This window comes from Chamaea fasciata, unplaced genomic scaffold, assembly GCF_029207755.1.
Source record: "Chamaea fasciata isolate MVZ Bird 193981 ecotype frontalis unplaced genomic scaffold, bChaFas1.0.hap1 SCAF_4, whole genome shotgun sequence".
In the NCBI taxonomy this organism is placed as follows: domain Eukaryota; kingdom Metazoa; phylum Chordata; class Aves; order Passeriformes; family Sylviidae; genus Chamaea; species Chamaea fasciata.
The window spans coordinates 29,000,815-29,017,549 of record NW_027094089.1 but is presented as its reverse complement, the minus strand read 5'-3'; the positions used below and the strand labels follow the sequence as shown (position 1 = coordinate 29,017,549).

The following is a 16,735-nucleotide window of genomic DNA, read 5'->3' as shown; positions in this document are numbered from 1 at the left end:
CTCTTTTTTCTTTATTTGATTTAGCCCATATTTCAAACCTATAGAAAAACTGTATATTTTGCACATCCGAATGCTTTAGGTTGCCTGGATTTCTGTTTGGTTTTGGTTTTGTTTGTTTGTTTTTTACATTTCTGTAAAATGGTTATTATTTTGTGCAAGAAATGACTAAGAGATGCCCATATAAAAAATTAATGGCTTTTCTAAGATCTTGTTACTTCATACTCTGAGAGCTGGATGTGCTTGATGTGTGAATAAATCCCTTCCAAGACCCCTTTTAACTGCCAAACCACCCTGTGCAAACATGTGTACATATTTACTTATGAAGCTTTGCCTGTAAAATTAATTTTGTAGTTTATCTAATTTTAACTATGTGGATAACTGGTTAGCTTTTAGTGCTGTGCCAAAATCACAAGTATCTGTGTAATTTATTTGGTTTTTATTTTGAAAACTAGCTGCTGGGGCTGGTTTGGAAATGCGGCATTTTAACTGCTATAACTGGGGGACATTGTATTCTTCCGTGAGGATTGAAGAGAAAATTATATGCCAGCTTAGTAGAGGGAGCTAAAGTTATAACTTTGAGCTGTGTCCCACAATGAGGTTGACTTATAAAATCAAAAAGAACAAAGAGATACCTAAGAATGGTTTTGGATATCTTTGAAGCAAAATACTTTTTTATTTGAACAAAATCGGTCTTTAACATTTTAATCGTGGTTTTCCAAAAGTGCTAGTACTAATTAGAATGTTATTTATTTCCTACAAGAAAAACTTGCTTAATATTACACTGAAGCCCTTTTTATGGTGTGTATTATTAGTATACTTCACCACTGTTTCTTGTAACCTGCTTAAGATGCTTCACTGGAGAGTTCAAAGAAGTGTTGTGAACTAACTTGAGTATTGTTAAATACATTTAGTAAGACACTTTCCTGTCCTCCAACAAACAACTAAGAGATTTCATTATTAAAAAAAAATATGCCACTGTAATTTGATGACAGAGAAATTCAACTATTGAAAATAGATAAATGCTATTATTTGGGTGTCAATATGCAAATAAAAAGAGGGTATTTTTTGGGGGGGGGTTTAGGGTAAATAGGATGAAGTTTGGAAATTTAAACACCAAACAGAAAAGGTATTGTTTTTGCATTTTAGTATTTAAATCACACCTGAGGCAATACATTTTTACAAATAATAATAATTTGTTGGCATCTGTAGGTAACCAACAAATTATTGTTTATTTGTATAGGGTTAGGTTAAATACATGGTGAATGAAACAGTTCAGGTAATAAAAAGTTGCAAACTACTTATGATAGTAGAAAAATTAGAAGATTGTTACTCCAGTATGAGTAATTGAAGTGAAGAATAGAAAAATTTGATATTGTAATTTTTGTTTTGTGGAATGGTAATTACATTTTCAGTTGGAAGAACTTGGAAGAAAGATTTCTATGGACCCTTGGTGGGATCAGATGGTCAGCTGATTTAATCATTACAGTGCCACTGAACTAATTTAAAGAATATGGGATCATATTTATTTTTAATTTTCTTGAAGCAACTAATTAAGAATACCACCCAAATCTGAATGAATCCATCCTTTTTCTGGACAGGAAATTCGCACTTACCCTGGGTAGATAGTGGTAACTGTGTGTTTTAATAGCTTTTTCCTTCTTTTTATTGTTTGACTTTTGTTCTGCACCTGTTTTTATAAAATGTAAACAGTTTAGGTAAAATTAGGATGGGTTTTCCCACTAAATAAGAGCTTGTAGGGAGTTAAAATAAATTTTTATTTTCAATACGCAGTAACTTTTCTTCGATAATACGCTTGCAAGTGTTTTTTCACGATTTCTATTTCACTAGTAGTAGTAGTAAAGACACTAAATTGGACTTTGTCGAGGCAAAGCCCGGATCTTTTTCTAAGGAAGCGGGCCCCCTCTACTGTTAGACGGGAGCAAATGCTGTTGCATGCAGGGTTTGTTTTTTTTCTTTCGTTAGTGCAAATGCGAAGATGACATAGGACTGCTGAGGAAAGTGCAGTAATCAAGATCTCTGATATTTTTCTTTCTTCACAATACAACGTGGGATTATATGTAAAGATGAGGCATGCCATTTTCATTTTGTGCATGTGGTGGTCACAATCTGTAGAGACTCAGGAAAAATGAAAGGCAGTGTACAGAACTCAGTGATATACTTGTCAGATCCATAATTCCTATGTTTTGGTTGCACAGCTTCGGGCCACTCTGATTTTTCATCTGTACCTTCCTTGACCTTCCTTCCATCGGGCTTCAGGGTTGGTTTTTGGGTGGTGTTTGTTTGTTTGGGTTTTTTTTTGGTTTTTTTTGTTTTTTTTTGGTTGTGTTTTTTTTTTTTTTTTTTGTTTTGTTTTGTTTTGTTTTTTGTTTTTTTTTTTTTTTTTGGTTTTTTTTTTGTTTTTTTTTTTTTGCTTTTGCTTTTGTGTGTTTATAACTCTGTATTTGAATAATATACCTTTTGCAATGAAAGTGACCTTTTAAAAAGAAATGATTGTACAGAGTTCCAGAGAGCCGTATTTTTACACTGATACCTGAAAAAAAGTGATTTTATTTCCTGGTGCTGGTAAAGAAAAGAGATGCATCAACTACAGATTACTTACCTAATTACTGACATAAGAATATACAGAAATTACAGTTATGAAGACTGCCTTCTGTGGAACTGTTTCATAGTTGTATTAGAAATAGCAGTTTGGTTGTTGTTTTTCTTTCAATTAATGAGAGTGTTAAAAGTTCTTTCATCAGTACTAATGAAAGGACTTCTTCAGACATGTTTTAACACTAAGAAGGCTGTTTTCTTATCTCTGTGTGAGTTTTCGTATCATGTAAAGATAACCTAACTATATGTGTTTTAAGTCCTTTGAATTATTCAGATTTTATTTTAAAATATAAAGAGATATTTATGAAAGGCAGTCTTCGTCATTTGCAAAGAGAAAGATTTTTTTTGTCTACTTGTTGGCTCTTTTAAGTATGAAAACACTGGAACTTGTTGAGAAAGGTTAGGAAAGACCTTTTTTACTGTAGTATGTGCCCCATTAATAGAAGCAAGAAATGGAATTTTCTTAATTGTAGTTTGAGACAAACTATCTGAATACTCTGTTACCCTTTATGACAGAAGAATGGAATTTAGATTAGCATACACTTACTACAGTTGAAGATAAGAAGTACATAAGAATCTGAGGCAAGGTTGTAAGTGTATTCAAGAGACTTTTGCACTATATTTCTGTATTCTTAAAGCAGTCCTCTTAAATAATTCCAAAGGTGAAAATTCTCTTGTGCTGTGCAGTGTTCTTAATATGGCAATTCTGCGAGGGCAAAATGGATTTTTAAAATGCTTTATCTTCAAGTGATACTTTAAAAAGATTGTAGCATTGTCATTAGAAGTCTCTAAAAGTCTCTGTGTTTCCTTGAGAATGATTACGTTTACTGTTATTTTTTAGTCCAACAATCATGTTTTATGCAAGTAGAGATAGAAATATTTTCTCCCTTGAAATAACTTCATTTCATATAAAATATAGAATCAGATTCACCTATAAATCTACTCCAAGTCCATTCACAATTGCAGATGACTATAAACTAGCAAATTTATAAGAAATGGCATTTGCAATAACAACTATTGGGAGTGATCACTATAAATTTTCACCAATTCTTTATAATTTTACAAAAATCTGCATATTCTTGTATTCTTATATTCCTTCTACTCTCTTGGTACTTCAGCAAGTAATAATCTTTCAAGCTTGCAGTAAAGACTTTGTGAAAACTGCACTCTGAAAATCCTCCACTTTCTTTATGCAAGTTTCTAAATTCCTTACCCTCAGTTTTTGATCCACAAGCAAACCTTATGCTTATTCTGATGTCTTTAGTTATCTATTGTTTTCTTTTGGTGACCTCATTTTTCCCTCTGCTATAATATGCAGAACATTATTATTTAAAAAGTCTGTTTTTATTGTTCAACTAAGGTTTTTTCTTTTGTTCCTGAACATATGGAATACATTTGTTCCTCTTTTTTCCACTACACATGAACTTAAAACTCAAAATTGCTTGTCTTCAAATCTGTACAGTTTCCATTTCAGAAATTCTTTTTTCCATAGCTTTCCCTCTTCCATATTACCATGGCTTTTAACTATTAAATGGTGAGCACTGTACTTCTCTTCCTTAGAACAGCTCTTTGTGGAGACAGCAATGGTTCATCAAGTCCAGAATTTCTTTTTTGACTGGGATTTTCTTCATAGGAAAATTTCTAAGAAAAAGTTTTTTAAGAAAAGAAGTTTAAGAATAGCACAAGGATATATGATAACCCTACTTAAGACATTTTCATCTCCCAGCCATTTTCATCTGAGTCTTCTATGTAGGATGAGGATCCTATTGAGTTAACAACATGACACGGATATCTTTTCCGTGAACTCGTTTTGTGTGCCCTTCAGCTCATCCAGACTTTTGTTCTATAGTCACTCTTCACAAAGAATTCCAGAGATCAACTGTTTGTTACAGAAAGAACTGAATTGTTCATCTTTGAACTTCATCCCCACTAGCTTCATGTCATGCCCAGTCCCCAAATCAGAAAGCAGGACAAAATATTTCGTGTATCCCCTTTCCTTAGACATAATCTTGTAGATGAGTTTGCCTCTCCTGTATCCGCTTGCATTCTGTTTTTCTTATATATTTACAGTGTATTATTGTGGGCTGAACCTAATTATGAAAACCTGTATTAATTTTTAAAAATTCTCTGGGCCATAATAGTGATAAGGCAGCATGCAGACTCAGAGAGTCCCATATGTTCCTGAGATCTCTAGCCAGCCTCCTGCTACAGCATGTTGCTCAGGCACTGATTAATTGGATTTTGAGTATCTCCATGGGTAGAGTTTCTCCAGTTTCTACAGCGTGTCCCAGTGTTCAGCCATCCTTATGGGAATTCTTTTTTCATATATCCGGTCAGAATATAATATGTTCCAACTTGTATCTACTGCCACTTATCCTGTATCTGTACAGTTTTGCTACAAGTCTCACTCCCTCTTCTCTACACCTTCCTATTAAGTAGTAGCAGACAGTGCTGAGGTCCCAACTTAGTATTCTTTTCTTACAGATGAACAAACCTACTTTTCTTAGTCTCGTCTCTGAGTCACTCTCTGGACTTGCTCCACTATATCAGTGTCTTTCTTGTACTTAGAAGCCCCAAAATTAGCATGCTATTCTCTGTGTGGACTTAAGATGGTGAAAATCACTTCCTTCAGTCTGCTGAGAACAATTTTGTTAATACAGGTGAATATGTGGCCTTCATTACTGCAAGGACACACTGTGGAAGCTTATTAGCTTACTAAATAAGTTCCTGTCCACCAGAAATCTCTGTTCTTTTCTGGATGGCTTTTCCTTGGCTAGATAGAAAAGTGCCTGTACTTCATGGTGTTACCCCATCCCAGCTACAATGTTTTGCATTTAATCATTGTTGAACTCCTTGACAATCCTGACATCAAAATACTTTTATGTCCCAAACAGCAGCCTTGCCTTCCACGTACCTACCACCCCTGGTCTGGTGTTGTCACAACTGCAGCTCTCTGTTGCAGATGAAGAAAACTCAGATTTTTTTAGCAGCCTGGAGATGTAGGTTAAAAATAGAAATTCAGATTTTTCAGTGCTCAAGATTAAATGTGTTTGGACAAAGAAAGAAAAATTTTATTATTGGTTAAAATTTCACTGCTAAAGAGCAATCAAACTATTATGGTGAATGTCACTGAATAGCAACAAATTGCAAAAGAGTACCTTATGGCTAAATTCAATGCAAAGCAAGGCTTAAAAGAAAGGTCAAGAAGATGCTGCTAATGGGTGTTAGGGAGGTTTCAGATACTGTGTTTTTTCTCCCTCTCTGGGTTCCTGTGTGCCCTACATACTTGCTCAGCTTGCCTCTGCAGTGACCGTGTTTGCCATACAGTCGCTATTTACAGTGCACTCAGAGGAGCTCAGCTAGAAGCAGATTTTACAGTTTCAGCCTAGTGCCCACCACTTTGCCTCTCACACAGCTGACCTGTCATTCCTCCCATCCTCCAGTCACTTTCACACAGTGTGCACAAGAAATTATACCCTTGGTGCTTCCAGTTTCGTAACTTTAAAAAATTAAGTTTGATGAACTGAGTATCATCCTGTGAGGAAAAGAACTGCTGGCTGAAGACAATCCATGCTTCCTGACAGGGCACAACATGTTTAACTCTACTTGAAATGTACAAACTTTGCCCCTTCAAGTGGAAAGTGTGAATGACACTTTTTCTACTGACCAGTGATTACAAGCAGATATGGTTCAACTGAGATGAATTATCACTGGTCATATTAGAGAGCTTCTTGAATTAATTACATTTGATTAAGGATCTGCACTTTCCTTGAATTTGGGATGATCTTGCCAACTCTTGTGTGTAATTCTACTCTCTTCTAGAATTTCATTTTATCCAGAAAACAAGGTGTTCTCTTCCCTGCTGCTCTTACTCGAGATATGTTGAACAAAACCAGCTATTTTTAATTTCTGTTTTGCTTCCTCCACTTTAAAACCTGGATCACATTTTTAATCAAGTCTAGCCTTTCTCTTGTTCCATACTGTAGGACTTGCAGCTGTGTCTCCCCTTATCTGTCCTGCAGGTTATAATTTCTAGCTATGTTCAGAAGACAAAAATTAAGATGGGAAATGGCAGCTGCAGCATGGAAAATCAGAATAGCACTGCTGTGGTTTAATGCCAGCTGGCAACTAAGCATCCCACAGCTTCTTGCTCACTCCATTCCAGGAGTAGGAAGGAGGAGAGAATTGGAAAAGTAACAGTGAGAAAACTCATGAATTGAGATAAAGACAGTTTAATGGCACAGAAAAGGAAGTAAATGATAATGCTTATAATAATAATAAAAGAGTTGGAACACATAAAAACAGTGATGGCCAGTGCAGTTGCTCATCACTCCCTGACTGATGCCCAGACACTTTCGAAGCAGTGGCCTCCATCCAGCTTTCCTGCTTTTTTTATATCCTAAGCATGATGTCATATAGTATAACCCCCTGGCCAGTTTGGTCAGCTGACCTGGCTGTGTCCCCTCACCACTTCTTGTGTGTCTCCAGCTTTCTTGTTGGCTGGGCATGAGAAGCAGGGAAGTCTTTGACTTAGAATAAACACTACTTAGCAACAATTAAAACCATCAGTGTGTTATCAACATTAGTCTCAAATTGAATACTAAACCAGAGCACTGTACAGCTACTAGAAAGAAAATTAACTCTATCCCAGCCAAAACCAGGACTGTATTTACCCATTATTGAATACCATTTACAAAATGTTCAGATTCTACACTTTCCAATTAATCACCTCGCCTGTTTCTGATATATACACATAGATACCATTTCCTTAGAAATGAAAATAATATAACCTTAGGAAGAATTTGGCTTTTTCTCAGTGGATTCTTTTGATTTTAGAGTGACAGAATTACAGAACAGTAAAAGTTGGAAGTGGCTAATCGGGTACCAGTGCTCAGTAGGCCACCTGCAGATGTTCCAGTGCTCAGTAGGCCACCTGCACAGTAAAGAATGTCAAGGTGGAATTTCTGTGCATCAGTTTCTGCCTGTTGCCCCTTGTTCAACTGTTTAGCACCACCAAGAACAGCCTGGTCCATCCTGCTGACATCCTTCTGTCACATACCTGTATACATTGACAAGTTCCCCTCTCAGTCATCTCTTCTTGAGGTTGAACAGGCCCAGCTGTCAACTTTTCCTTGTAAGAGAGATGCTACAGTCCATTAATCATATTTCTTACCCTTGGCTGGAGCTGGTCCAGCAGCTCCATGTCTCTCTTATCCTGAGGAGGCCAGAACTGGACACAGCACTCCAGGTGAGGCCTCACCAGGGCTGAGTAGATGAGCAGGATCACCTTGTTTGATCACAAAGAGATCAAAGTCCCGTGACTGCACACAGATCCATAATTCATCCTGTTTGTTCCCCATACTGCAAGTGTTAGTTTACATTTGATTTTGTCAATATCCCAGTAGGATTGCAAAGAGATGCCTCATAGTCCTGTCTTGTAATTAGGTTTTTCACTGCTTGTGCTTGCTTGAGCCTTCTTTTGCTATTGAGGTATATAGCCCTCCCCTTCCCACACCTTGTCTCTTCGAGACTGGCAATATTCCTATTCCCCTTCGAATCTGGTTTAAGGGTCTCTCAACAAGCCCTGCCAGCTTGTCAGCTAAGATCCTTTACCACGTTTGAGACAGTCCCATTTTTTACCAGCAGGCTCGCTATTGTATAAACTGACCATGATCAAAACCCCATTTTTTTTCTGGTAACACCTGCCCCAAAGCCAGATGATTATCCTGCATTCTATCTGCATGATTATCCTCTTCCTCGCCCCATCATTCAGAGCAAGTGGCAGGACAGAAGAGAATTAAGCCTCTGCTCCAGATCCCTTGACCAGTTGTCCCAGGGCCCTAAATTCTGTCTTGATTGTCCACAGCCTTTCTGTTGGGACCTCATCACTGCTTACCTAGAAAACCAGTAGAGGGTAATAATCCATGGGCTGTAGCAGGCCAGGAGGTTTCTTGCTGATGTCCGTTACCTGGGCCTCAGTGGTAATATGCCTCCCTGTGGGTTGGGTTTGATCTGGTTGGCATATTGGGCCCTCCATTCCTCTCAAAATGGGACTACTACACTTCTTTTCTTGATTTTCGAGGAGGTTGTGATGCAAGGGGTAGGCTTCCCTTCCCTGGATGATCCCTCCATCCCAGAAGAGACTTCATCCATATCCTCATTTCCCTGTTTCTCAGATTCCAGGGCCTCAGAGGGTCACGGTATAAATAGACTCAATATTTATTCTTAATGGTTATCTTAGGATGATATCTAATTATGTCAAATGCAATAAAACCCCAGATATTGTGAAAATAAGAAACAACCAGCAGTTAATTGTAAAACTAAATAAACATTGAGCTGCTTTATGATTTGTCCTTTGGATTATCTCTTTCAGTTAATAGATTTCACATTTTACATTCATATGAAAAGAAGTCCCACTGAATCCTTAATTCCTTTTCAACTTGCTGGCAAGTGTTATTTTTAGTGAGCTTTATGTGTGTTCTTTGCTAACATTAAATAGAATATCCTATATAAGCATAGAAAGTATAACTTAAAATTCAGCTTAGAATTTTGGATTCTGCAACTGCAACTCTTTCATTTAATTTTGGCAAGTTGGTATGGTTTGGTTTCAGTCAAGTGTTAACAAATATTTAACATATTCTGTAAAGATCTGCCATTTGTTCTTGCTCTCAGTTTTATAAATTAAAAAAGAGATATTTTGATTACAGTTATATCTGCCAAGAATGTTTGAAACATTTAATCTCTCTGAAAATACAGGTGTTTCTTAAATTAGTGGTGAAGTGGTGGTATCGATTTGTTTAATTCCCTCTGGTTTAGCATTTTTCCTGTAGAGGGTGACAGAGGGCTGATGATTTCTTATTTAATTTTCCTAGTTTTAGAGATTGTTCCTGTCCCCATTCGAAGTCAATAGACATGGGCTGAGAAAAAAAATTCTCTATAGTAGTAAGTTTGGCCAGTCTATCAGGTGAGGTACAAACTCTGCTAATTACATTTGTTGCCTAAATGTACTAGTTTTCTTTACCTCACTGACTACTGCAGTCCTTTGGAGTATCTAATAGCAGATTAAATCTGAAGATTTAAATATATTTTCAGTTTAAACATATTTTCAGATTTATATATATTTCAGATTTAAATAAATATATTTTATATTTAAATAATTTTATTCTTCTGTAATGATTACTCTATGATATACCTCAATAAATTGTTTCAGATGTCTCTAGATAGATGCACTAAAATGCCTACTGTGGTTCCATTTTTCTCTGAGACATTATTTATATACTAACTTTTATAGTGTGCATCATGCTTTAGTCTCACAAAAAACCAGATCTCTTACTATACAAAAAATTTATAAGGCATATGCAACCAAAGGGAGGTTTGAAGGTTTCTTTCCAGGTACATTTTGAAAAAAGTAACAGTATTTAAAACTGCAGAGTAGAATACTGCAAGATAGAAATAAATTTCAATCAAAGATTTATGAAAGTAGGACTTCTTAAGTCCTACTTGAGATTAAGAAAGACACACTATAGAATTGGCAAGCACACATATAACTACTGTTGAGTCCAGAAAGGTTTCTGAGAATCATATTTTCTGGGAAATTCTATAAAGAAAGAAGTGTTATGAATTTAAGGTATTGCAATCCCAAGCTTTTCCTTGTAGGGAAGGAACTTTTTCCCCTTGAAACTCTTTCAGTGTGCCAATTCTGATAACATTGTGGAAGATCATCCTTTGTGTTGTTTGTGTTCCAGTTCTTTCAAATCTGCAAAGTGACTGGCTTAACATCTATAGAAAAGATACAGAAATTACTCCAAGTGTATTGTATGAATTGTTATTTTTTAATGTTTAATTTTATTTTCTAATCCAAATTTTAGAAACTTGATTTCTAAGAAGCATCTTGCAATAATGGGTTTGAACTGAAGCATTTACAAGTTCAACAGCCAAAAAAGGAATCTCCAGGCTCTGAGGCATCCTGTGATTTTAAACTCTGTTAAATAACTATGATTCTTATTTTAATGCACATACTTTTTTTGCCATTAAGTAGTATCTCATCTCCAGACAAATGAATTAGTTATGGAGTCTTACTATAGACTTTTGGAGTTATTTTCTTTTCTTCTAATCTCTCACAATTTTATAAATATTTCTTTGAATTCTTCTCAGCTTTTAGAGCATGATCAAAATAAAAAAAAATAGTTGAAATACAACAGATGGTGTAGATTTCTTATAAAGTAAACTCTCTGTGCATGTGTCTGACCTCAGAGAAATGTACTTGTTTATTTGTGCATTACATTCTGGCTTAACCACAATGCTTGGAGAGCCTGGGTTAAGTCTAGTTTGGTAAAAGACATATTGCTTGTGCTAGCTTGAGAACTAAACTCTAGCGTTTAGGAATCTGGAATGTCGATGTACTTTTTGCCAAGTGCTTATGATACTTTATAATACTAAGTTTTTTACAAAGCCATCATGCATTCGCTGTTATCAATAGGCAAAAATTATACTTCCATGATTAAGCTAAATAGTTTTCTGAAGGTTCTAACACCATCTGTCCTGAGTATACCCTTAAGAGATCTAGGATTACAACAAACAACTTGTTTAGCTGCTGTGCTTTTAAATGAAGTCTATATCCCTGTGAAACACAGACTAGGGGATTTGACTCAGTGTGGCTCCTTCTGTGCTGTGTCCTTTACACTGACCTCTCCTTTCCCTTCTCCTCAGGACTGCTCTTCACAGCAATTTATACTTGTAGTTGTTTTTTGCTCATGTGGGCCAAGTCCTTTCCTTGGAATTAACTAATAGTTATCAGATATATTTGTGCACTGCAGCGGCAGAAATGCTGCCTTAACTCTCATGCCTGTTCTTTGATGTAATTGTGTAGAAGTACATTAATTTTCCTTAATCTTACCCTATGAAATGTGGGGTTTTTTGGTTTTGTTTATTTGTTTGGTTGGGGTTTTTTTGTGGAATCATGACAATATTTGCAAACATGAAAAAAAAAAGAAATTATTGATGAAGTCACGTTTTACTTACTTGCAAAGTGAGTTTGAGCTGATATTCTGAAATATTTTTATTAGAACCTTCTCAAGAATGGAAGTGCTGTAGAATTTTAAGTGACAGCAAATGATTTTATTATAGCAGTAAACATACCATACCCATGTGTATTCTGTTCCTTTTCTAAAAATATACTTATAAATGTCTGTGTAACTGATTATGATTTTGAAAGGTCTTTTAGTGCCAGGTCTTTTGCCATGATTTTGAAAAGCCTTTTTAGGTCTCTAATGCCATGATTGGAAAGGGTTTTTTAGATACCGTTGTTCTGTTAGGATGTTAAAAATGAACTCAGATCAAAGACAGAAAGTGAATATAGCAGCCTAGAACTTCCTTAGAAAATTTAGAGGTGCATGTGTTTCCCATACCTTGGTCTATTAATGGTTTCATCTCTTGGTGGATGCCTGCCACTTCTGTGCTAAGTGCAACCAGCCCCCTTCTTACCTGTTGGCAGCTGGTGGTACCTGTGGTCTCCTCAGCAGACCATGCATGTCACTGCTAGGAAAACAGTCTGATAAACATTACCCTTCACTTGGCAAATCCATGAATACCTTCGCAGCTCTTTGAGAATGTGGCAATATACAGGTATTGAACCTTACCGACACATAACATTTTATGTAGACTTCTCTCACCTGATGATTTCTTCTTTTATTCTTTTCTTCCTCCCTACTATGCTCCTCAATTCATTTATTAACCTCTCTTTCCAAATAAGAGTCATATTGCCAACCAAGATTCTTATTTTCTACTTTATCTGGAACAATTCTCTTCAGTCATCTCACACCTTCAGTATTATGTTGTTTGCTCCAGGAAATTAAACCATGGCATAGCAGCCATTCTTAACAATCACCTTTGGCTTTTTCTTCTTTTTTCTCCACTTCTGCACCATTCTCAGGTGCTCCAGTACCTGAGTGTGGTCTGGCCTTAAAGCTGCTCCTGCAGAGTGGACTTGATCAGGGGAGGTCATTATCAACTTCTGTGATCCTGTGGTACTGATCTGCTTGCTTTCAAAGAAGTAACACATTGGAGAGTTGGTTTTGGCTTGAATTTGTGTCTGGCATTCTCTACTCTAGATGTAAAAAAAGTTCTGTTTCTTCCAAGTGATTGAATTTATTTTCTAATAAGAAAAACTCTGTTCAAGGTAATTTAAAATAGACATAATCGCATAATAGATTTTATATGCTGATTAGCAGTTAAAAATATTAAAGTAACTTTATCATACTCTGTGTTCAAAGTAGTTGTAACAAAGAGAGTACTCTAAAATCCTTGTTTACTGTCTTTTATGTGAGATCAAATACTTGTTTAATATTGCAGAGTATTCTCTGCAGAACCAAATTACTTATTCATTCTATATGCTGCAACTCAGAAAGTCTTTGTAATTTACAGAAGAGTAAGCACTTTAGGCATGTATTTTTTTAAAGTGCATTTATCATAAGGTACATATTTCTTATGAAAATTTGTGAAAAGTCCAAGAACTGAAAACTTTAATTTCATTTTTTAGTATCTTTAGGTGGTCACTGGAAGAAAATAAAAACTACTGCTTCTTCTAGATTTTTTGTAATGAATTTCCCTTATTGGGAGATTCTAGTTCTATGCTTTTGTCTTGAGCTTTATAATGATTCAGTTAAATGTATAGCGAGCAGAATTACTTCTGCTCTTGATATAACTTTAACCTATGAGATGTGACTAAACAAAATCTGCAAAATTAGATGTAACGGTCAGTGCCTTTAAATAGGACATACGTCATGCTTAAAGCACTGTCAGTATGAACTTTTGGAAATTAGGTATATGTTGGCTCTCAAATGTTCTTATTTCAAAAGGACCTGTAATTTTTTAAATTGAAATTTAATATAAATTTTCATGATCTTATTTCAATAGGGAAAAGCCCAGAAAATTAACTCACCAGATTAAAAGCATGCAAAAATACTCTTTTTTTTTTTCTTTAATCTTAATTAAAACCTCTAGAGAGTGTTTTCTAATTGTACGCTATGCTTTCTTAATGTATGTGAAAAACATATACTCTGTTTTTAACTTGGGGAAGTTTTTCAAAATTTTATTAATAATTTTGGTGATCTTTGTAAGAAAATGAGATTTTTTAATTAAAACACAGTCTAGTAGGGCTGTTTCTCAATTAATCTCTATAGAAAAAGAAGTACTGCGTTGTCTTTTTTTAACACATTCAATTGGAAATGCTACTTTTTCTTTATGAAACAGTTTCTTTTAAGTTTTTATTCTAATAGCTGTGTAAACACCTCATGCTACTGCCATTTTTCTTATCTTTCCCCAATCTTGACTCTTAAGCTGAGTATTTTGTCTAACTCACATAATGCTTATTTAATATTGCTGGGAGTTAGATCTCTGCTTTTTTATTACAATGAACACTGTTCATATTTCTAGTCTATAATAAAATCAGTCCACAGGTTTTAATTTCAATTTATGAACATGCTTGAGACTTTTCATAGCTTTTCTTTTTCCTTTGAGGACAAGGATGTGGAAGATGGGCAGGCATATGCCAAAATGAGGTATCTGGAACATGGATCATCTATGTTCAGAAATTTAACCTACTAACACAGTCAGGAAAAAAATTTTCATTAGCTATTTGTGCAAATAACGACTTAGTTCACTTTTTATGTTAAAAGGATTTGTCCTGCTGTTCTATTTACATGATATCTTACCTCTCTGAAAATGTAACAAACCCACTCAATACCTGTAATCCAAGGTGTCAAAGGACCTTGTTGACTTAGGTTAAGAAAAAGGGTAATAAAACTGCTGATCTTTGGACTAATGCTTTCCTCTTCCATAATTACCTTTGAAACATGGAACACCTTAAAATACGATCCCAGGTCCACTATGATAAATGTTAATGGTCTTAATCATGTCATTGATTCTTGATCTCCAGTGGGTCAGTTTGACTAGTTTACTAAAGCCACTGCAGTTATCTGAAGACTATGCTTTGGAACAGACATCAGATGGCAGTATTTCATAGCATAAAAGAACGTAACTCTTGTTTTACAGACTGCATTATTTAAAAGAAGAAATGGAATGATTATGCAATTGTTAGTTTTTTTTACTAAATAAGACAAAATAACAGAAGGTAGTATGTTTGTTCTTCACAGTTACAAACATTTTTATATATCATGCTTTTATTTTGTCTACTTGTTGAATACCAGTTCTGTGTGTACTACTCTTCAAATCAAGAAGTTGCAGAAGCAGTTATTGTGGTAGTTATGCATTAGTTATGATTTAATCAAGTTCTGTTTCTCTCTATGAAATAACGCTTTATTTCAAGTTTTAATTCTATTCTTAATTAAACAGCTTAAAATATTTTTTGTAGTTTTAATAATATCTGGGCTTTATTCTAAATTTGGTCAGTGTTAATTTTTACATAATGATTAAATTTTCTATAAAATGTTAGAGAAATACAAAAAACATAATGCACAGTGATTTCTGCATTCTGTAGTGCTGTTCAATGCTGAGTTAAATTTGCAAGTACATTGTTATCAAATTTCACTATGACGCAGTACAGTTAAAACTTCTCTACATAATGGAGTTGACACCTGATAGCAATGTCATTCTTAATGTAAGCTAATCTTTCCTCTGCTGTTCTGATCTACTCCTGTCAACATCATGATGTTCTCTTTATAATCCTCATCAGGAATTGTGGCTTCAGTGCTAAGTACAAAGGTGATTCCTCTCCACTGTGAGAGAAACCTGCTTTTGCAGGATTTCTGATTTTGCTGCAAAACAGGGAGCAGTATTTGCCTTTCACACCTGGTCATGCAATTGTAAATGCCCTTCATCTTACCGAAAGCCAAGACACTGTGTGTGCTTCAAAGGAAATTCTTATTCACAAAGGATAGCTGGATTCTAAGACAAAGTATAAGAAGAGCAATATATTCCAGCAATGAAAATTATGTGAAACCAGTGTTGTGATTTTAAAAAGAAATCTCCCACAGAAAAATCTCTCACAAAATGTTGATTCTTTGTTCCTGTGGGATGAACAGGAAGTATGGTTATAACTGAAAAGACTGTTGTTGTTACTGTTGCTGTAAAACAAAACTTTGAGCAAATTTTCACCTGCCTCCTGTTATTAGAGTTCATCTGCTATTAGTGAGTTATCAACCCAGTTTAACATTTATAAAATCTTTGTCTTACGTAATAAATGTAGTTATTTTATTAAGGCTCAGATTTGATTGACAAAGGTGTTGTTGTATCATAAAACTGCGCCAATATCTTCTTTGCATAATTATATGAAAATAAATTTGAAATTTATTAGCTGTGTGCATTTACCAAATAAATGCAAGTAGTTTTGCCTTTTTCTGTTCTGAAAGTTCTCTTTGAATAGCTTTTGATATTTTATATCCCCATCATCCCTGAACAGAAAAAAGGCATTTTCTTAATTCAAACAGTGGTAATATTATGATGAAAATACAAAAATAAGGCTATCTCATTAAACACATACTAGTAGCTGTCATAGTCTTATTTGATGTGCTTCTCTTAAATATTAGGTTTGTTTTTCTGAGAAATATAAGGTAACAAGTATGTGACTTTCCTAAATTCATTTGAAAACAACTTGTGATAAACAGACTCGAGGGCAGTGAGGAGAAGGCAGAAACTAAGCCCTTTTTCACTCTTTAATTATAGCATTTTCTAGCTTAAGAGGTAGTATTTTGGAGTCTTGAATTTTTTCTGGAACATGAAAGATCCTTGAAAGATGAACCTGGTAGATAGATCCTTGAAAAAAAAGAAGAGTTATTCCTCAGTCCCCCTTCCTCTCCATCTCCCCGAAGCTTCAGGAATAAGCAAAGGAAGGAGTAATCAAACTAAAGGAGCACACATCTGATGTTTAAGCCCTCCTCCAACACTTTTTATGTACATAACCAGAAGTCACTCAAGCAGCTGCAGCACATTAGTTACGATAGTTTAACAGGCAGCTTTACAGCTCTGATAAAGGTTGTGCTAAAGCAATTCCTTCCTCTTGTGCTCACTTGCTATGATAGCTAAGAAGTGATCTTTGGCAGCAGGGCTGTGAAAGGAGTGGTAATGTTTAATCGGTTTCTGTGGAGGAGTTAGCTTGCTTTTT

The 16,735-nt window shown here is 35.2% G+C and overlaps 1 protein-coding gene across 1 annotated transcript in view; it reads left to right on the top strand.

The window, feature by feature from the left end:
* Positions 1–16,735, top strand: part of PDE4D (phosphodiesterase 4D) — a 352,649-nt gene that overhangs the window by 25,356 nt on the left and 310,558 nt on the right. The gene's annotated exons all lie outside the window — the stretch shown is intronic.